Source organism: Balaenoptera acutorostrata, chromosome 5 (genome assembly GCF_949987535.1).
Source record: "Balaenoptera acutorostrata chromosome 5, mBalAcu1.1, whole genome shotgun sequence".
NCBI classification, from domain to species: domain Eukaryota; kingdom Metazoa; phylum Chordata; class Mammalia; order Artiodactyla; family Balaenopteridae; genus Balaenoptera; species Balaenoptera acutorostrata.
This window is the reverse complement of record NC_080068.1, coordinates 128,087,530-128,109,558: the sequence shown is the minus strand read 5'-3', so window position 1 is coordinate 128,109,558 and position 22,029 is coordinate 128,087,530. Positions and strand designations below refer to the sequence as shown.

The 22,029-nt window shown below is 36.3% G+C and overlaps 1 pseudogene; it reads right to left on the bottom strand.

Annotated features, from left to right (window-relative positions):
* Positions 1 to 18,566: 18,566 nt before the first annotated feature.
* Positions 18,567 to 20,516, bottom strand: LOC103014618 (monocarboxylate transporter 10-like; annotated as a pseudogene).
* Positions 20,517 to 22,029: the final 1,513 nt, after the last annotated feature.

Genomic DNA, 22,029 nt, shown 5'->3' with positions numbered 1-22,029 from the left:
CTATCATGCTAAGTGAAATAAATCAGAGAGACGAACACAAATATCACACGGCCTCACTTACAGGTGATATCTAAAAACAAGTGTTTGCCAGATTGGAGGAGGGTAGAGGAGTTGTGCAAAATAGGTAGAGGGGATTAAGAGGTACAGACTTCCAGGTATAAAATAAATAAACCATGGGGATGTAATATAAAGCAAGGAATACGGTTAATAATAATAATATTAACCATGTTCCTTGTGAGGGGACTGATGGTCACCAGATTTATCATGGTGATCATTTTGTAATCTATGTAAATGTAAAACCACTATGTAGTATACTTGAAACTAACGTATTTCAATTTTTAAAAATAACCCACCCACTATATTTCAATTTTTTAAAAAAACGTTTTTTGGATAGGTCAACAATAATGTCGAGCTTGATTAAATCAGGTCACAAGCTCTACAGATTAGGTGTTATCTCAAACTTGCATGGATTAATTATTTTCTTTTAAGAATCTTACACCGAGATCCGCCATAGTAGATCAAACATTTTTAATTAACAGAAATTAAAGCAGTATCCAGTACCTACCTATGGTTTTGGAAAATTTTTTTGCTGTTTGGTTGAACTAAGATTGTTCAGACTATTTGATGGAACGTATTCAAACCGGTTCTTGAGTAATTAAGCTTATCTAGAGTCTTTCTATAATACTTTGGATTAATATGATTTTTGTACAAAAATTAATTTCATACTGAGAGAAGTAGAGTGTGGCACTGGGATGTTTAGTTGTTTTGTTTTTTCTTGCACAGGATGAGAGAAGGCAGAATCACTGGCTGATGGAATCTAATAATCATTTACCTAAAGCTGACTTGAACCAGATTTAGCTGTTCTTACTCTCCTCATCAAGATATAAAGCTTTGGGGCTTTGGCTACAGACCACTTTTTTCTTTAGTAAATGGTTGTAATTTCAATGACCTTTTCTTAAATCTCCTTATCTACTAACATGCAAAATTGCAAGAAATGAAGCTTGAGATTTTTCCAATCCATGTCTTAAAACTAGAATTACTCCCACTGTGACACGGATCAGAGTGTAGTTATGATCATTTAAAATACCAAGTTGAACAATTATTTTTACAATCCCACAATTTTGATTCCTTTCCACTCTAGTCTTCTCAACATTAGTCAGGAAAATGAGAAGAAAAAGAACTGACAACATAATTTTTTCTCTTTTCTGTTTAACAAATGAAAGTAAAAAGAAATGTAATCGAACAAATGCAATACATGCCTACTATCTTAGATACCTTTAGAAAGTTTATTCATTCATTGTTTCATCACTCATTCAAATATTTATAGAGTGCTTAATATGAACTGGCAATATTATAGGCACTGGGGATGTTACATATACAAGAAAAATCTCTGCCACTGTAAAATGTATATAATAGTGAGTGGAGATAGAAAATGTAAGCAAAAAATATTTCAGATAAGGATAATTAACATGGACAAAATGAAACAAAGTAATTCATGAAAATGCATGTTGTGTGATGAGGTGTGAGGGGGGCATGAAGAACATCTTTAACTAGAACTGCCAGCAAAGGCAAGCTGAGGTTATGGTGTTTTAATTAATATAGAGCCAATCACAAAATCAATACTATAATAATATGTCACTGAAAAATTTTACTTAAAATCAAGTCAAATGTTTCAATGATTTTACGAAGTACATTAAAAAGCAAGTATCAAAAATGAGGGAAAACCTTTAAATTCATCTTTATGTACGGAGAGTAGTATCAACATCGTTAAATATATTAAGTGGATAACTATTATAATTTAATAGTATAATGATATAAAAGATGATGTGTTTTCCTTTTTCTTTGATTTACTTCTTTATCACACATGATGTCAAAATTATAAAATGACAAAGGCTCACGGAGAACTGTAAGCTTATGTATTAAAGATGGTTGATGAATCCAAAAAGTTTGGAAAATGTGACTTTAGGATGAGGGCTGGAATATGTAGAAATATGAATCTTTTTATTTCATAAAAATGCTAAATATTCTTTTATTTTTTTAATTTTAATTTTTTTATTTTTGAATTTTTGAATTTCATTTTATTTTTTTTTTATATATCACATTCTTATTAGTGGTGTGATGAATTGGGAGATTGGAATTGTCATATATACACTAATATGTATAAAATGGATAACTAAATATTCTTTTAGATCATGGATATTTGACTTTTCACAAGAATATACTGACTACTGAGTTATTAAATTTTCATTGTATACTTCTCTGAGGTTGACTCAATTAGACATCTGGCTAGCTGATATTTGTAGGTTTGTAATTCTTACCAGAGAAATCACCCATTTTGTTTATTTTTTAAAATGAAAGGCAATTTTCTTAATTTTAGGTGTACTTTCTATCTCAAGTATTGAGATATCTCAATATCTCATTTCTATTTCATTCTCTACACAGTCTCCTTATTGATCTATCAAAAATACAAACATATCATTGAAAAGTGTGAGCATATAAATTCCATGCTTAAAATGCTTCAAAGACTCTTATTATCTGGTCAGTGCTTTTCAACATGTTTCACAGATATGTTCTAAATTGTATTGGACATTGAACATATATATCAGGGTGTGGGGATCTTTTTATTGAGGTATATTTTATATTCAGTAAAGTGAACAAAATTTAAGTGTATAATTGAACACATTTTTAAAAATTCTTTCACATAACTCAGACTCCTATCAAAATACAGAATATTTTCATCATTTGAGAAAGAGCCCTTCTGCTTCTTCCCAAACTCCACACCTCTCCCCCTCTACCTGTCAAGAAGCAACCATTGTTGTTTCCTCGAAAGTTTCTTTGACTATAACAGAATTTCAAATCTAACTACAGAGTGTCTTGTTTCTTTTGATCAGCTAAATAGAAAAATGTTTCTTACGTTTATCAATTTTTGTACATATTAGTAGTTTATTCCTTTGTTGTCTTAATTTGCTGAGAGTTATTCCACTACCTGGATATACAACATTTTTCCTAGCCATTCTCCAGTTGATGGACATTTGGATGTTTCCTGTTTTGAGCAACTATGAATATCCCTGTTATGTTATGGACATCCTTGTGTACCTTTTTGTGTACATATGTATTCAATTCTCTTGTTTAAATAACTAAGTATAGAATAGCTAGGTCATGTTAAAAAAAAAAACTTTATGTTTAACTTTAAGAGAAACTGAGAAGCTAATTTCCAAGATGACTTTAATCATTTTATTCTCCCATCACTAATGTCTACATCTATGCCAACATTGAAGGTTGATGGCCTTTTTGAAATCTAGTAAATATGTAGTAATATCTCATTGAGGTCTAATTTTGCATCTCTCTGATGACTAATAATGGTCACTTGTTCATGTGCTTATGGGCATTTATCTTATTTTGTGAAATTTTTTGTATCTTTTGACTAATTTTTAATTTGGTTGTGTTTTTATTATTGAATTGTAGCAGTTATATATTCTGGATACAGATTCCTTGTCAAATGAATTGTAGATATTTTCTCCCAGTCTGTAGTTTGTTTCTTCAATCCTCTATGAAAAAAACAAAATTTGCCTACCTAAGGCTAAGAAGATATTTTCTTGCTTTCTTGTAGAACAAGAGAACAAACTGTTCCAGCATCATATATTTTGAAAAGCCTTTAATGTTTTTATTGAGTCATTCTGGTGCCAAGTTTTAAAACAAATTGACCATGTAAATGTGAACCAACTTCTGGACTCCATTCTGTTCCACTAATCTAGTTGTCTATCTTTATGTTAATACCATACTAACTAGCTTGGTAAATGTAGATGTGTGCAAATTTTTATTTCAGATAATGTATCTCCTCCAGCATTGTTTTTCTTTTTCAACTTTTGTCTATTCTAAGTACTTTGAGGTTCTACATACATTTTGTAATCAGCTGGTCAATTTCTACAAACAACATGCTGAAATATTTATTAGTATTGCATCAAATCTATAGATCAACTTGGATGAATTGGCAGCAAAACAATATTGAGTGCTCCATTCTATTACCGGGTATAAATCCCTGTTAGTTTAAGTTTCTTTAGGCTTCCCTGAATGTAGTTTTGTTTAGCTACATGCTACAATTTATAATATGATGTATCTTTAATATCATTCAGAACTTCTCTTTTTAATTTCAAATTTTTCTTCTGTTCTATTGGTTATGTGCAAATAGGATGCTTAGGTGGCAAATGTATGGGCATTTTCCAGGTACCTCTTTGCTATTAATTTATAATTTGTATTTTTCTTTGTATAATTCCTAAACATTATTAAATTTATATGTAACTATATCATATTAAAAATATAATGCTGTGCCTGATATTGCAACTGCACTTCCAATTCAGTCTCACCACACACACATACACACACACAAATTAACCCGCTATTCTATCACTTTGTTAAATTCTTTTATTAGCACTGGTAGGTTTTTTTTCTTGTTGCATTGTTTTCTTTTTTGTTCCTTAGGATGTTCTACATACAAGATTATGTCCTCTGTGAATATAGGTAACTGTTTCTTCCTATTGAATTGGTATTACTTTTTTTTTTCTTTCTCTTGACTTATTATTACAGGATAGGACCTCCAGTTTGAATGGAAATGATAAACAGACATATATTTCTTTTTTTCAATCTTAAAGGCAAAGTTTTCAGTTTTTTAACATATATTGTGATGCTAGCTATAGTTTTATTTTGTTTTGTTTTTTGTAGATGCACTTTATCAAATTGAGAATTTCTTTTATTCTGTTGCTAGAGTGCTGGTCATTTTTATTATGAGTGTGTTAGATTTCTCTGACACTTTATAAATTTATTGATAGAATGTTTTTGTTTCTCCTTTAATGAATATGATGAATTATATTGTTTGATTTTGAATTTGAAAAGTGTGGCTCTGAGTTTTGCTAATATTTGTTTAGGACTTATAGCTTATAGCACCTAAGTCAGAGGTTAGTCTGATAAATAAAATATTATTGGAACTTAGCCATGTCAATTCATTTACATATACTCTATGACTTTTTACACTACTATGGGAGAGTTGAGCTGTTTCAACAGAAATAATATGACCCTCAAAGTATAAAACATTTACTCCCTGAGCTTTTAAAGAAAATGTTTGCTAACCCCAGGCCAATATCAGTGAATGATATTAGTGTGTATTTTTTTTTTCTTTTTTTGGTAATGTCTTTGGAATTACTGGCCATATAAAGTAAGATGAGAAGTGTTTATTGCTCCTTTATGAAAGAGCTTTTGTAAAATTTTTTTTCTTGTAATTTTTTGGCATAGAATTTTGATAAGCTTTCTGGCCTGGAGTTTTCTTAGTTGGAAAGCTTGTAATTAAAATGCAATTACTTTAATATATAAGATTATTATTTTTTAAATTTACCCTATGAAAATTCTAGTAATTTCTTTTCAAAGAATTTGTCCAAATCTTCTAGGTGAATTAATAATTTTATCATAATATTCTTTTATTATCCTTCTGAAGAATCTGTAGTGATTTTTAAATTTAATTCTTAAATTATTCACTTGTGTCTTCCATATTTTTCTGGATTAGTCTAGTTAGTGATTTACCAATCTTACTAATTTTTTTAAAGAATCAAGTTTTGTTTTCATTAATTATTTCTGTTTTCTCCATTTTCTGTTTAATTGACTTAATTCTGTTTACCACTTCTTTTCTTTGCTTACTTTGAATTTAATTTGCTGTTCTTTTTCTAGCTTCTCAGGGTAGACATTTAGATCACCAGATTTAAAAATTTATTCTTTTCTATAAGCATTTATAAGTTAGCTTCTAAGCCCTACTTTAGCTACATCTCACACATTTTGATATGTTATCATTTATTTTAAAGTATTTTCTAATTTCCCTTATATGATTTCTTCTTTAATTGATAGATTATTTAAAAATATGCTGCTTAATTTCCAAATAGTTGACAGTTTTATAGATTTTTTGTTACTGATTTCCAATATAATTCCACTGTTTTGAAAATGCATTCTTAAAACTTGTGTATTTATTGAGAATTATTTTATGGTCTGGCACATGGCCTATTCTAGTCAGCCGTCTATGTGTAGTTGAAAAAAAATGTAGTCTATTGTGTGATTGGGTGTAATTTTCTATAAACGTCAGTTAATTCTACTTGGTTAATAGTGTTTCTCAAGTCTTTTACACCCTTACTGATTTGCTATATACTTACTCCATAAATGACTGAGGAGGGATTGTTGACATTTCCAACTATAATCTCAGTTTGCTTCTTTATCACTTCAGTCCTCATATTTTGACAATATTTGAAGCTATATACACGTATTTTTGGAATTGTTATCCCTTCATGATTAACTGAACTTTTATCAGTGTGAAATGTCTGTTTTATTTCTGGTAATCTTTCTTGTTCTAGAATTAATTTTATTATTAATACAGCCTCTCCATTTTTCATGATTGGTGTTTGTTTGGTATATCATTTTTCATTCTCCTTTGAGTCCATATGTGTCTTTACAATCAGTTTGTCTCTTGTAAATATTATCATAAATACTGGACACAGCGCAGGTTTTGCTGGCACAAAATTCTCATAGCTTTTCTTTGGTTAGAAATGTCTTTATTTCCTCTGCATTTCCCTAGCGTATTTTTGCTGGATATGTAATTATAGGTTAAAGATTTTTAAATATAAACTTTTTATTAAAAAGATATCCTTTATGTTGTTCCTCTAAATGTAATATGTCTTTTTTTCCCCTTAGTTCTTTTAAAGTTTTCCTCTTTATTACTGGTTTGGGCAATTTTTTAATAATGTACCTTAATGTTCATCTTGTTATGTATATTCTGCTTAATGTTGATAGAGCTTCTTAAAACTGTTGATTTATATTTATATTAAAATTTGAAACATCTGGCCATTACTTTTTTTTTTTTTGCTTGAAATTTTCTCTCTTCTTACTGTACGTCAATTACATGCATATGAGACTACTTGATGTTTTCCCAGAGTGCCCTGAAACTGTTCTCTTCCTTTTTTTTAACTCTGTATTTCAGTTTGAAGCAGTTTGAAGCATTCAGTTTTTCCCTTTATTCATGTTCAAATATTTTATTTATTAGGTTCTTTTGCTTATGAGCCCATCTTTGAAAATTTCACTTTGGGTATCTAATTTTGCTGTTTTAAATGTGCATTTGATTTATTTTTACAGTGTTTATTCTTCTAAGGAGATTTTACAGTTGTTCTTTCATTATCTTTATGTTTTTTTCTTAAATAGTTGAACACATTTGAATACATCTTTTAAAATTATTGCCTTATAATTCCATTACCTCTGACAGTTCTGTGTCTATTTTAATGGACTTACTTTTCTTATTATGGGACACATTTTTCTACTTCTTCACATATCTAGGAGTATTTTATTGGATTTTGGACATGATGAGTGCTATGTTAGTGTGTGTATAAATTTTGTTTTCTCCCTTTTGAGAGTTTTGAGGTTTTTCATGGCAGTCAATTAATTTATTTGCACATTAGCTTGATCCATTCAATGGTTGCTTTTAAGTGTAATTAGGGTAAAAATAAAGGAGCCTTTATTCAAGAGTTAAGAGTAGTTCTATTCCAATGTCACAACTTCTGAATTCTATTCAATGTCCAGCTATTCAGTGAGGACTCTTCATTCTTGCTTTTTAGAATATGAACATTTTTCAGTTGTGTCTGTTCATAATACATATAGTATATATTAATATATAAATATATATAAATATACATATAAGTATATAAACATAAATATATATATATAGTTTTTTATTTCTCAGCTCACAGCTCCTGATAACCTTTCTTTCCCTAACTTTATGGACTCTTTCCCACAGCATCTGTAGCTTAGTATTTGCCAATAATTCAAGGAAAGACTTTTAGGACTTTCATTTTCTGTATAGGTCCCTATTTTCCTGCCCTGCAAATTTCTGTCACCCCAGTAGCCTTGAACTCAGTTTTCTCAACTCAGTGAGACTTCTATGATTTAGTCTTCCTTTCACTGTGCCACAGTCCAGACAGTGTTAGTTGAAAGTCAGGATAAACATGAACCAAATTTCTTATTTCCCTTCTACTTCGAATCACAGTCCTTCACTATCTAATGTTTAATGTATGAAAATAATTATTTAGTATATTTTGTCCAGATTTATAGTTGGTTATCATGGGGAATCTAGTCCTATACTAGTTACTTCATCATTGATGGAAATAATATACTCTCTGGGAGGTCTTTTAAGTTATCCAACAGTGTGTTTTATAAATGTCAAATTTCTTTGAAATCTTATTATTATTTTTTTAATTATAGCAAACGTGTATTATGAAATACCATACATTTTTATTTAAAAAGCAATATTTTATGTCTCTTTTGACAACTCAATATAGCCTCCCAAATTTCTTATAAATTAGAAGTTGTAAGAAAGTCATTTATGCCTAGTTTGTATTTCTTTGGTAAGCACTAAAATTCTAACTCCTGCTCTTAGCCTCAATGTTAATCCCCAAAACCAAACCTTACATTCCAATGACACTGAATAGCGTATAATTAAGCCTATGCAAAGTATTATTTCCTTTTATGTGTCTTTCTCACTCTGTTCCCATTGTCTGAATCAAGATCCACTTTCTTCATTCCCAGATAACTCTGTGGATATTTCAATAATTGTATCTGCTATGTTGTATTACAATTCCTTGGCATACATTAGTTTTGTATTTTTTTTTTTTGGTATTTTATTGTATTCAATATTTATGTTTGTATTATATTTTTTGCACCTCCATCACCTAGTATAGTGCCTGGGTAACGTAGATCCTAAAAAATTATTTGTTGACTATGTTTTTATGTATGGAAAAAATATTGTCTGTCAGATGTGAGTGTGCATCAATTTCCTGTGGAAAGTCCTTTGTGGGAAGCTAAATTGTGAATAGAAGTTAATTTCGTAAGCAAAGAAAATGGAAAAATATAAGTTGTTTAGATAATGTGGCATTGATCTGTAATTACCAAAATTATCTAATTTTATTGAAGAAATATATATTTCAATTCAATCAGACTTAGAGAATCTTCTGGTTAGCGTATGTATTCCTAGAAATAGTGCTAGAAAACCAAGATCTATCATATGGACTTATTTTCATTCATTGAATATGAAAATTATTTTAGCAATCACTTCGTGTATAATCCTCATTTTATAGCATGAAGAAACTGATATCTGTGTAATCCCCTAGGTTGCCCAGCTTTTGTTTTATTTTGTTTTACAAATTCTATACCCTCTAGTGGAAAAAAATATGTAAATGAAAAAGCCAGTTCATATGTGACATATGTTTATGACTTTACTATTCTATCAAGTGTACTTCCAATAGACATTGGTGAAAAATTTTACAAACTTAGCTTCTAGATTGCATTAAAGAGGCAAATAATAGAGTTGAGTTTTCCAAGCACACCTTGAAAATAAATATTACAAGCAAAGAAAGGGTGAAATTCTTTAGGAGTAAACCAGGGAGGCAGACGTAGTAAGAATGAAATCCTTTACAGTGGAGAAAAAAAAAGGTGTTTCAAAAATTGATACTTTGGTAATTATAAGATATGTATACCACATCAGTTTTAAAAGTAACTTCAAGATCTCACTGAAAACTAACTGGAGACTGGCAGAAAAACACTTGTACAACCAAGGCTGTAAGAAAGATCTACACAGAATTGGGTAAGAAGGGAAGTGAAGCAATCAGGTCTGGATCTGTGTCCCTGGCAGGAGACAAAGAAGAGGAGGGAGATTACACAGGTGGAGATATTCCCTGGGTAGTGAGTGGCTTGAGCCACATATTGGGTGCCCCAGGCCTGGCGTCTGAAACCAGGAAGATGAGTCCCCTTAGCTGTCTTGAAAACCAGTGGGACTGACAGGAGAGCTGTAAGAAACCTAGCCTCCACTCATGAAAAGTGTACACACACTGCTTACTCCCGAAACATGGCAGAAGAAGCAGATTAAAACTGCAAGTGACACTGGCAGATTTTCTGCAACCGAAACAGTGTGGAGCCCCACCCGAGCGGAGCACCTGCTTTGTCTCACATGGTCAGCAAGGCAGCTCCACACAAGAGTAAGGGACTGCCAGAGCCTGTGCCCTGACCCATGCCAAGTGCCCACTCCAGACTCTCTTACACCAGCACTGCTCCCCTATGGGGTGAAGGTGCCGAAAGCAAACACTCAGAGGGAACGGGGCCAGCTCAGACCTGAACCTCAGGGCTTCTGCCCCAGCAACTTCTGTCCCCAGTAGGGTGGTGTTGGCCACTGAGCAGAGGAGAAGCCCTGGCTCATACCTAGCTCTGGTCCAGCCCCTCCATCTCCAGTCCTAACTCCTACCAAGGTAATAGCTACCAGCACACCCTGGGGGAAGACATGACTCATGCTCACCTCAGATCCAGGTCTCCCACCAAAGTCACTGGGCATACACAGACTGTATAGTGACACACCCACACAAGGACACCCATTCAAGACTGGGACAGGTAACTGTTTCAACTAAATTCATAGAGATAGAGAAAGTTAAGCAAAATGAGAAGACAGAGAACTTGTTTCAATCAAAAAAACAAGAGAAAATCCCTTAAATAACAACTAAGGATATGACTAATAAGGGCTTAATATCCAAAATACATAAACAGCTCATACAATTCAATATCGAAAAAACAAACACCCAGATTACAAAATGGGCAGAAGACCAAAGAAATTTTTCCAGTGAAGATATACAGATACCCAACAGCATGTGAAAAGATACTCAGTATCTCTAACCATCAGAGAAATGCAAATCAAAACCACAATGAGATATCACTTCACACCTGTTGGAATGGCTATCCTCAAAAAGTCTACAAATAAATATTGGCAAGGATGTAGAGAAAAGGGAACCCTAGTATACTGTTGGTGGGAATGTAAATTGGTGCAGCCACTATGAAAAACACTATGGAGGTTCCTCAAAATACCAAAAATAGAACTACCATATAATTTAGCAATTCCACTCCTAGGTATGTATCCGAAGAAAGTGAAAACACTAACTTAAAAAGATACATGCACCCCAATGTTCACAGCAGCATTATTTACAATAGCCAAGATATGGAAGCAACCTAAGTGTCTATCAACAGATGATTGGATAAAGAAGAAGTGGGGTTATATATATACAATTATATATATAATTGAAGTGATATATATAATATACAATATATATAATTGAATTTTATTCAGCCATAAAAAGGAATGAAATTCTGCCATTTGCAACAACATGGATGGACCTAGAAAGTATTATACTTAGTGAAATAAGTCATACAGAGCAAGACAAATACTGTATGTTATAACTTTTATATAGAATCTGAAAAATAAATGAATAAATATAACAAAACACAGACTTACAAATATAGAAAAAAGAAAAAACTAATGGTTACTAGTGGGGAGAGGGAGGGGGAAGGGGTAAGATAAGGGTAGGGGATTAAGAGGTACAAACTATTATGTAAAAATAAATAAGCTCTGAAGATATATTGTACAGCACAGGGATAGCCATTATTTTAAAATAACTTTAAATGGAGTATAATCTATAAAAATATTGAATCAATCCAAAAAAAATTGAATCACTATGTTGTTCACCCAAAACTAATACGCTACACTTCAATTTTTAAAAAAAGTAACTTCAAAAAACACTGGAAATTGACAGTGTTATTTTCTAGGAAGAACAACTATCCTCTTAGGCTAGAGGAAGAGATTTTCATTTTGAGACTTTCTTATCATTTGAGCCATGTTTTTGTCATGTATCTGTATTATTCCTATATTTTATAAAAGGAAAAGGAAAAAAATATTTGAGATGTTTCATACAATTATAAATTTGTATTCTAAATTCTCAGTCAGCCAGAATATAACTGAAGTGAATACGATAGGACTGTTGGATTTATGTTTCTAATTATTTGTAGAGTGGACTAATTTGTTTTTTGGTGCTGTTCCTTCTGTTTGGTATATCTGGTGTGACTGTTTCAAATAGTATGTGTAATAGAACAAAATGCAGTCTGATTGATGATGACATTTAGTTATATAACTATTTCTATTTCCTTAGAGCCAGATGTTGCTGTCCTAATTTCTCCTGTGTCCAATTTAAATGTAGATGAGAATAAAGAGCAAATTAAGAAGATAGTAATTTACATGAATAATGAGGTACAAATCAAAGAAAGGGACAACTGCAGAATTAACTATCAGCAATCCCCTTTGAATAAAGCCACCTTTTATCATTTGGAAATTTGGATATCAGGCACCTTATAGAGATTTTACTATTATAGGTTACCTTGGGAAATATACCTAGTTTCAGAAAGAATGCTATCACAATTTAAGTATTTCTATCCAAACTGTGGACTAGTCTAATATGACTCGCATAATAACCCAAGCCAATTTAAAGTGGCTGTCATGTTTTTCAGCATATACATATACACACATATATATAGTCTATTAATATTTTATTTGTACAACTCTTAACTGATATCAAATAACTCCACAATGCTCAGTGAACATCAAAGAGAAGAGGACCAAAGATGAAAAATCTAGAACATATCAGAGGCAATAGATTGTAGCTGTTCACTGCTAAATAACTTTAGACAAATTATTAAATTATAACATTAAAAACAAAACACTGGTGATTATTTGTGCTGACAGAAAAATCCATCCTGAAAAACAAAAGCAACAAGAATATGTTTTTCAAATCCTAAAGGCCATCTCAGAAAATTGTTTTGTTTTGTTAATTCCTTGAGGAAAGAAAAAGAATTTTTAAATATTTGAGCATAAACTGTTGAAGACTAAATACGGAGACACTCAGAAATAAGACAGTTGTATAAGTACATAATACAATTGTTACCATGGTCACTCACAAATGATAATGCAGATTAAAATCAGGTCACACACAGCTCTGAACCAAACTATGGTGCAGGATAGGCTACGTTTCTTAGGAGTGGTCTGCTGTATAATTAATAGCTACTTTCGATGAGTCAGTCCTTATCAATACAACCAAATTAAAAGCAAATAACAAATAGCTGCACAGCCCAAAACAGAAATAGATTTTTTAATTAATTGTATCATTTATAAGCAGTTTAATATTTATTTTGTTTTTTCCCATCTATCATAACAATTTACTTGATATAAAAATCATAAGACCCTTATAAGCTAAATTTAGGCTCCTCAAACTTGTACAAACTTTAATTTGATATTAATCCAAGGATTTGAGGAATAAGCAAATATCCATATTACAGTTGAATTTTTTATTTTTAACATCTTTATTGGAGTATAATTCCTTTATAATGGTTTGTTAGTTTCTGCTGTATAACAAAGTGAATCAGCTATACGTATACATATAACCCCATATCCCCTCCCTCTTGCGTCTCCCTCCCACCTTCCCTATCCCACCCCTCTAGGTGTACACAAAGCACCAAGCTGATCTCCCTGTGCTATGCAGCTGCTTCCCACTAGCTACCGATTTTACATTTGGTAGTGCATATATGTCCATGCCACTATCTCACTTCGTCCCAGCTTCCCCTTCCCCCTCCCTGTGTCCTCAAGTCCATTCTCTACGTCTGCGTCTTTATTCCTGTCCTGCCCCTAGGTTCTTCACAACCATTTTTCTTTTCTTTTTTTTAGATTCTATATATAAGCGTTAGCATACAGTATTTGTTTTTCTCTTTCTGACTTACTTCACTCCATATAACAGTCTCTAGGTCCATCCACATCACTACAAATAACTCAATTTTGTTTCTTTTTATGGCTGAGTAATATTCCACTGTATAAATGTGCCACATCTTCTTTATGCATTCACCTGTCAATGGACACTTAGGTTGCTTCCATGTCCTGGCTATTGTAAATAGTGCTGCAATGAACATTCTGGTACATGACTCCTTTTGAATTATGTTTTTCTCAGGGTATATGGCCAATAGTGGGACTGCTGGGTCGTATGGTAGTTCTATTTTTAGTTTTTTAAGGAACCTACATACTGTTCTCCATAGTGGCTGTATCAATTTACATTCCCACCAACAGTGCAAGAGGGTTCCCTTTACTCAACACCCTCTACAGCATTTAATGTTTGTAAACTTTTTGATGATGGCCCTTCTGCCCGGTGTGAGGTGATACCTCATTGTAGTTTTGATGTGCATTTCTCTAATGACTAGGGATGTTGTGCATTCTTTCATGTGTCTGTTGGCAATCTGAATATCTTCTTTGGAAAAATGTCTATTTAGGGCTTCTGCCCATTTTTGGGTTAAATTTTTTTTTTTTTTTTTTTTTTGATACTGAGCTGCATGAGCTGCTTGTAAATTTTGGAGGTTAATCCTTTGTCAGTTGCTTCATTTGCAAATATTTTCTCCCATTCTGAGGGTGGTCTTTCATCTTGTTTATGGTTTCCTTTGCTGTGCAAAAGCTTTTAAGTTTCATTAGGTCCCATTTATTTTTGTTTTTATTTCCATTTCTATAGGAGGTGGGTTAGAAAGGATCTTGCTGTGATTTATGTCATAGAGTGTTCTGCCTATGTTTTCCTCTAGACTTCCATAGTGTCTGGCCTTACATTTAGGTTTTTAATCCATTTTGAGTTTATTTTTGTGTATGGTGTTAGGGAGTGTTCAAATTTCATTCTTTTACATGTAGCTGTCCAGTTTTCCCAGCACCACTTATTGAAGAGGCTGTCTTTTCTCCATTGTATATTCTTGCCTCCTTTACCAAAGATGAGGTGACCATATGTGCATGGACTTCCTTTGCATGTTATTTGTTGCTTTTCCCTGGCTGCTTTTAATATTTTTCTTTGTATTTACTTTTTGATAGTTTGATTAATATGTGTCTTGGTGTGTTTCTCTTTGGATTTTTCCTGTATGGGACTCTCTGCACTTCCTGGGCTTGACTGACCATTTCCTTTCCCATATTAGGGAAGTTTTCAACTATAATCTCTTCAAATATTTTCTCAGTCCCTTTCTTTTTCTCTTCTTCTCCGACCAATGTGATTAGAATGTTGGTGCATTTAATGTTGTCCCAGAGGTTTCTGACACTGTCCTCAATTCTTTTCATTCTTTTTTCTTTATTCTGCACTATGGTAGTTATTTTCACTATTTTATCTTCCAGGTCGCTTATCCGTTCTGCCTCAGTTATTCTGCTATTGATTCCTTCTAGAGAATTTTTAATTTCATTTATTGTGTTGTTCATCATTGTTTGTTTGCTCTTTAGTTCTTCCAGGTCCTTGTTAAACCTTTCTTGTATTTTCTTCATTCTATTTCCAAGATTTTGGATCATCTGTACTATCATTACTCTGAATTATTTTTCAGGTAGACTGCCTATTTCCTCTTCATTTGCTTAGTCTGGTGGGTTTTTACCTTGCTCCTTCATCTGCTGTGTGTTTCTCTGTCTTCTCATTTTGCTTAACTTACTGTGTTTGGGGTCTCCTTTTCGCAAGCTGCAGGTTCGTAGTTCCCATTGTTTTTGGTGTCTGCTTCCAGTGGGTAAGTTTGTTTCAGTGGGTTGTGTAGGCTTCCTGGTGGAGGGGACTTGTGCCTGTGTTCTGGTGGATGTGGCTGGATCTTGTCTTTCTGGTGGGCAGGACCGTGTCCGGTGGTGTGATTTGGGGTGTCTGTGAACCTATTATGATTTTAGGCAGCCTCTCTGCTAATGGGTGGGGTTGTGTTCCTGTCTTGCTAGTTGTTTGGCTTGGGGTGTCCAGCACTGTAGCTTGCTGGTTGTTGAGTGGAGCTGGGTCTTAGTGTTGAGATGGAGATCTCTGGGAGAGCTCTCGCCAATTGATATTACGAGTGGCCGAGAGATTTCTGGTGGACCAATGACCTGAAGTCGGGTCTCCCACCTCAGAGGCTCAGGCCTGACACCGGCCAGAGCACCAAGAACCTGTCAGCCACACGGCTCAGAAGAAAAGGAAGAGGAAAAAAAAAAAGAAAGAATGTGAAAATAAATAAAATAGTTATTAAAATAAAAAAATTAAAAAGTAATAGAAAAAAGAAGAGAGCAACAAAACCAATAAACAAATCCACCAATGATAACAAGCTTTAAAAACTATACTAAAAAAAAAAAAACAAAGAAAAACCTGACAGACATAACCCTCAGACAAATGGTAAAAGCCAACCTATACACACAAAATCACACAAAAAAGCATACACATACACACTCACACAAAGAGAAAAAGGAAAAAAAAAAGATATATATATATATATATACATATAAAAGGAAGAGAGCAACCAAATCAGTAAACAAATCTACCAATGATAATAAGGTCTAAATACTAAACTAAGATAAACATAAAGCCAGGAACAAATTAGGTGCAGAAAGCAAACCCCAAGTCTATACTTGCTCCTAAAGTCCACCACCTCAATTTTGGCATGATTCATTGTCTATTGTCTATTGAGGTATTCCACAGATGCAGGGTACATCAAGTTGACTGTGGAGATTTAATCCACTGCTGCTGAGACTGCTGGGAGAGATTTCCCTTTCTCTTCTTTGTTCGCACAGCTCCTGGGGTTCAGCTTTGGATTTGCCCCCACCTCTGCCTGTAGGTCGCCTGAGGGCATCAGTTCCTGCCCAGACACGACGGGGTTAAAGGAGCAGCTGCTTCGGGGGCTCTGGCTCACTCAGGCTGGGGGGAGGGAGGGGTACGGATGCGGGGCAAGCCTGCGGCAGCAGAGGCCGGTGTGACGTTGCACCAGCCGCAGGCGCACCGTGCGTTCTCCCGGGTAAGTTGTCCCTGGATCACGGGACCCTGGCAGTGGCGGGCTACACAGGCTCCCGGGAGGGGAGGTGTGGATAGTGACCTGTGCTCACACACAGGCTTCTTGGTGGCGGTGGCAGCAGCCTTAGCGTCCCATGCCCATCTCTGGGGTCCACACTGATAGCCACGGCTCATGCCCGTCTCTGGAGCTCGTTTAGGCAGTGCTCTGAATCCCCTCTCCTCACGCACCCGAAACAATGGTTCCTTGCCTCTTAGACAGTTCCAGACTTTTCCCTGGACTCCTTCCCGGCTAACTGTGGCGCACTAGCCCCCTTCAGGCTGGGTTCACACAGCCAACCCCAGTCCTCTCCCGGGGATCCAACCTCCGAAGCCCGAGCCTTGGCTCCCAGCCCCCGCCCATCCCGGCGGGTGAGCAGACAAGCCTCTCGGGCTGGTGAGTGCTGGTGGGCACCGATCCTCTGTGCGGGAATCTCTCCGCTTTGCCCTCTGCACCCCTGTTGCTGCACTCTCCTCCGCGGCTCCGAAGCTTCCCCACCCACCCTCCATCTCCACCAGTGAAGGGGCTTCCTAGTGTGTGGAAACTTTTCCTCCTTCACAGCTCCCTCCCAGAGGTGCAGGTCCCATCCCTATTCTTTTGTCTCTGTTTTTCCTTTTTTCTTTTCCCTACCCAGGTACATGGGGATTTTCTTGCCTTTTGGGAAGTCTGAGGTCTTCTGTTTGTTAGTGTTTAGTAGGTGTTCTGTAGGAGTTGTTCCACATGTAGATGCATTTTTGATGTATTTGTGGGGAGGAAGGTGATCTCCACCTCTTACTCCTCCGCCATCTTGAATGTCCCCCTACAGTTGAATTTTGAGATCATTCAAAAGTATATTATATTTTAACAAATAAAAACTGAGACATTTAAAAACAAAAGAAAACCAAAAAACCTGGTGAAATTTACACATTAACAAGGGAGAAAGACAGATATAGAGAACTAACCAGTGGTCACCAGTGGGGAGAGAGGAGGCAGAGGGGCAAGACAGGTGGAAGGTCATCAAGAGGCACAAACTGTTATGTATTAAATAAATAGGTGACAATGATAAACTGCATAGCACAGGGAATATAGCCAATATTCTACAATAACTTTAAATGGAATATAAGTTATAAAAATATTGAATCACTATGTTGTACACCAGAAACTAATACAATATTGTAAATCAACTATACTTCAATTAAAAAAAATGTAAGAAAGAAAAACATTACAGATGTAGCTGGAAAGGAAAAAAAAAAAAAAAACAGGAGAGAAGGAACATATTTCCAATACACTAACTCTTAATGGTTTTCTCAGGACACTAATGATCCATCAGAGCCTCGGAGAGTTTATATGTAACTCTAAAATTCAAACAATTTGCTTTTTTCCTTTTTCCTATAATAGTACTTATGCTGTTAATCAAATACAAGATAACTCTTGCTATAAATTTATACATTTGTCATGTTTTCTTCTGCTATGCTTAATGTTTATTGTAGGAAACAAAATTGAACATAAAACTATGTATATGTTCTGGGGGCTTCCCTGGTGGTCCAGTGCGTAAGACTCCAGGCTCCCAACGCAGGGGGCCCGAGTTTGATCCCTGGTCAGGGAACTAGATCCAACATGCATGCTGCAACTAAGAAGCTCACCTACCACAACTAAGAGTCCGCATGCTGCAACTAAGCATCCCCCAACGAAGATCCCGTGTGCTGCAACTAAGACCTGGCACAGCCAAAATAAACAAACAAACAAAAAAAACTATGTATATGTTCTACTTGTCACAGGTTGTGAAAAGCAATTCAATTTTCTCATATTCACAATGTACTAGAGACCAAAGGAGGAGATGTAGAAGCTGGAAAAAAGGTTATGTGATGTCCTCTCATTCACATTAGCCCATTTCCTCCAGATTCCTGTCTGTGGCTGTGCAGTATGCTCGAGTGGGGGCAATGGTCCAACACTGCCTCTGTTCTAGTTCTGAGGGAACAGAGGGGAAACTTGCAAGGCAAAGAAGACTTTGGTCTTGGCCCAGAGTGGCTGATAATAGGCAGCACTCCACCCCTGAGGTGACCCCCATCAAAGAACAGCAGACTCAAGTGAACCTAAGGCACAAAGTATCCAAAAAGTGAAAGTGGTATTCCAACTGTCCACACTGCATAGGCTGTCACACTGAAGATGGCAAAATTGAAAAAAATTGGGGGAGGACTGAACTTTCTCCTGGAAAAGAGGGAGAATCTGTTGCCTCCTTTGGTTCCACCATCTTTATCTTTGGCATGGGAGGCAAGGGGTAGATCTTACTTACCAGCCAGAAAGAGAACAAACATGAAGATACAGAGGACCCTTTAATGTGTAAAAGAGGCCCCCCCCACCCCGCTGTCAGTCAGAATCCTTAGAAGGAAAGGCAGCAAAATTGCGAAGATACTGTTGCCAGCGGTGACAATGCCACTCACCAGTCCCAGGCGCTTCTTGAAATGGTGTCCCCAAATGACCCATGAAGGCTGGTAGGCAAAGGAGCACCCACAGGCAAACGTGATTCTCTGGGTAAGGTACAGAGGCTCCGTGGAGCTTACAAAAGAACGGGGCATGAATCCAACAGCACCCACCACGGCTGTTTTCTGACAACCAAACAAACATGTCTGTGAAGACGCTAATGGGCAGCAGAAGGGCATCAGCCCCATGGAGAGAGAACTTACCACGCTGTCTTGAGAACCATCTTGTCATCCTCCTTGGACCCGAAGGTCTTCAGCACGGACGTGAAGAGCACCCCCCAGGCGTTCTGGACGCCGAGCCACCCTCAGGGGCCTCACGGTGCTCAGGGAACCGGGCGCCCAGCAGCCCGCCAGCTCCACCTCCACGTTCTCGGCCGCCGCCGCCTCGGGGCCCTCCGAGGGTCCAGGGCCGGGCAGCGGGGCCACCTCCGCGGGCGCGGGGGGCCCTGCAGGCTGCGCCTCGCTTGTTCCCTGCGCGGTGGCGGGCCCCTCCTGGGCGGGCACCGCGGCCGAGGCGGCCTCCTTGGGCCGGCGCGAGGGGAGTGGGCGGGGCCGAGTTCCCGGCGGGCTCCGGGAGGAGCCTGCGTGCTGGGCCGCTGCGCTAGAGAGGCCGTCGTGAGGGCGGGGGAGCCCCCCGGTGGGCAGGTGGTCCCCCTCCGGCTAGCGCTCAGGCCTCAGGCCTCAGGCCTCCGGCCTCCCAGTCCCAGCCCCAAACCGACTCTTTGTTTTTTTATTTTTATTAATACCTTGCAAAATACCTAGACTAAATATATAGAGAGCTACCTGTTACTTTAATCAAAGTAACTTTTAATTTTATGAGTATTGTTTATATTTCAAATATTTGTTCAACAAGCCATTCAACTGTTGACTGAAAAAGAATGTACAACTTGAAAGTTGAGGATTATGTTTTATTTGGCGAATTTTCTGAGGACTTAAGCCCAGAAGACAGCCTCCCATAAAGCTCTGAGGGACGGCTCCGAAAAGGTAAGAGAGGAGCCAGGTTATACAGGAGTTTTGCAACAAAAGCCAGATAACCAGAACATAAAAGATTACTGTTAATAAAAGAAAACCAGGTGTCTCAAGTTTTTTAAGTTAGCTCTTGCTTTTCTAAGTATAGGAAGATGCAAGAGTCTGGGCTCACTGAAATCATTCCTTTGAGGCACACCTTGGGTATCTAAGGCCAGGATCCAGTTCTTCTCCATCCTGAGTCCCCTCAGGGCGCACCGTTGGGGGTGGTTGCAGTGGCTGAGGGCTTGTTGGATGGCAGCCCTTTTGCCTCCATCCTGAGCTCATTCCGGGCTCACCATCAGGGCCTGGTAGTGGCTGATGGCTGGATGGCCACAGCATCGTTTGTTTGCAGTTACAGTAGGCAACATTTTTCATCCACACAACAAATATTTCTTAAGTTCCCAAAAACAAAAAAAAATGAGTATAAGATAAGGGACTTCCCTGGTGGTCCAGTAGTTAAGACTCCACCCTTCACTGCAGGGGTTGCAGATTCACTCCCTGGTCGGGGAACTAGGACCCTGCATGCCAGGTGGTGTGGCCAAAAAAAAAAAAATTTGAAGTCCCTACTACCAACCAGATAAATTTGGGGGCTCTAGGAAATAGATTACTAAAAAACAAATAAAATATTTCTTGAGCTCACAGAGGTAACCTCCACTCTTTTTCAGCTGCCTAACCAAATCACCCCGTTTGGATCCTGAGAACAGCAGAATCAATCGTGAGTACCAGGAATGATTTAAAATTTTAGCTCTCCTCCAAAATTGTTAGGGTACTTCACCTTGACTTTCTCTCTGTATAATAGCCATTTTCCTCTCTGCAGGCAATGTAACATTCAAATGTGTTTCTCTTCCAAAAGCGTAGAAATAACTGAGTAAAGAAAAAATCCTAGCAGTACTTTTTGTTTTGCAGAATTTGTGTTTCTCTTCAGCTTTATGGCTTTCATTAATCCTCTTCAGCATACAAAATAAAGGTAGATGTATTGCTTTAATGACTATGCATTTGCCTTAAAGAACAATACAAATGCCTGTATTTCAAGGCATTAAGCACATTAAAATCAATACAAAGGGGAACTAGTTCATTAACTATTTTAACCTAGTAGTTGATGAACTAGTTCCCCTTTGTATTGATTTTAATGTGCTTAATGCCATGTTTATCACTGTATAGCTTTCAAACAAAAATACTGTAATGCATGCTGAAGGATCAAATAATTGACTTTACTTTCAGTATTTCCACTTTTCTAAATCATACAGAGAATAGCTGAACTGGACTTATACCTATTATGGATTTCATTTACATTGGTGTATATAATAGTTCTAATTTCTGAACTTTGTACGCCAAATGACAGGTGATTGACACTATCTCATACTAGCACCTAACAGGGGTAAGACCCCTGAAAAGCAGGTATTACCACTTACATTTTACACATTAGGAAACTGAAGCTTAGAGAAATTTAATAATTGGTCTTTTATCACACAGGTGGTTAGTTATAGAGGCAAAATTTCAATCTTATGTGCCTTACTCCAAAGTGTGTTTTTTCCACTACCCCGTAGTGAAAGTGGGATCTCTTTTTTAAGACATGTAATTATTGTTTTAAGTTATCTGATTTAGAATTCATACAATTCAAACCAGTTCAACAAATACTTTTTGAATGTGTGGTTCAAAAGACATATGCTGCTCAGATAAACCCAAAGAGTCAGGCCTCAGGTAGCCTACAGATTAGCAATGAGGCTATGACAAGCATGAAACAGCTATAATTCAAAGTAGAATGTGCTAAATTGATGCAGCATCATGACGATTAAAAGAGGAAAATTCCCTTTGGTTGAGAGAACCAAGAGAAGTATCTTGGAGCAGAAAA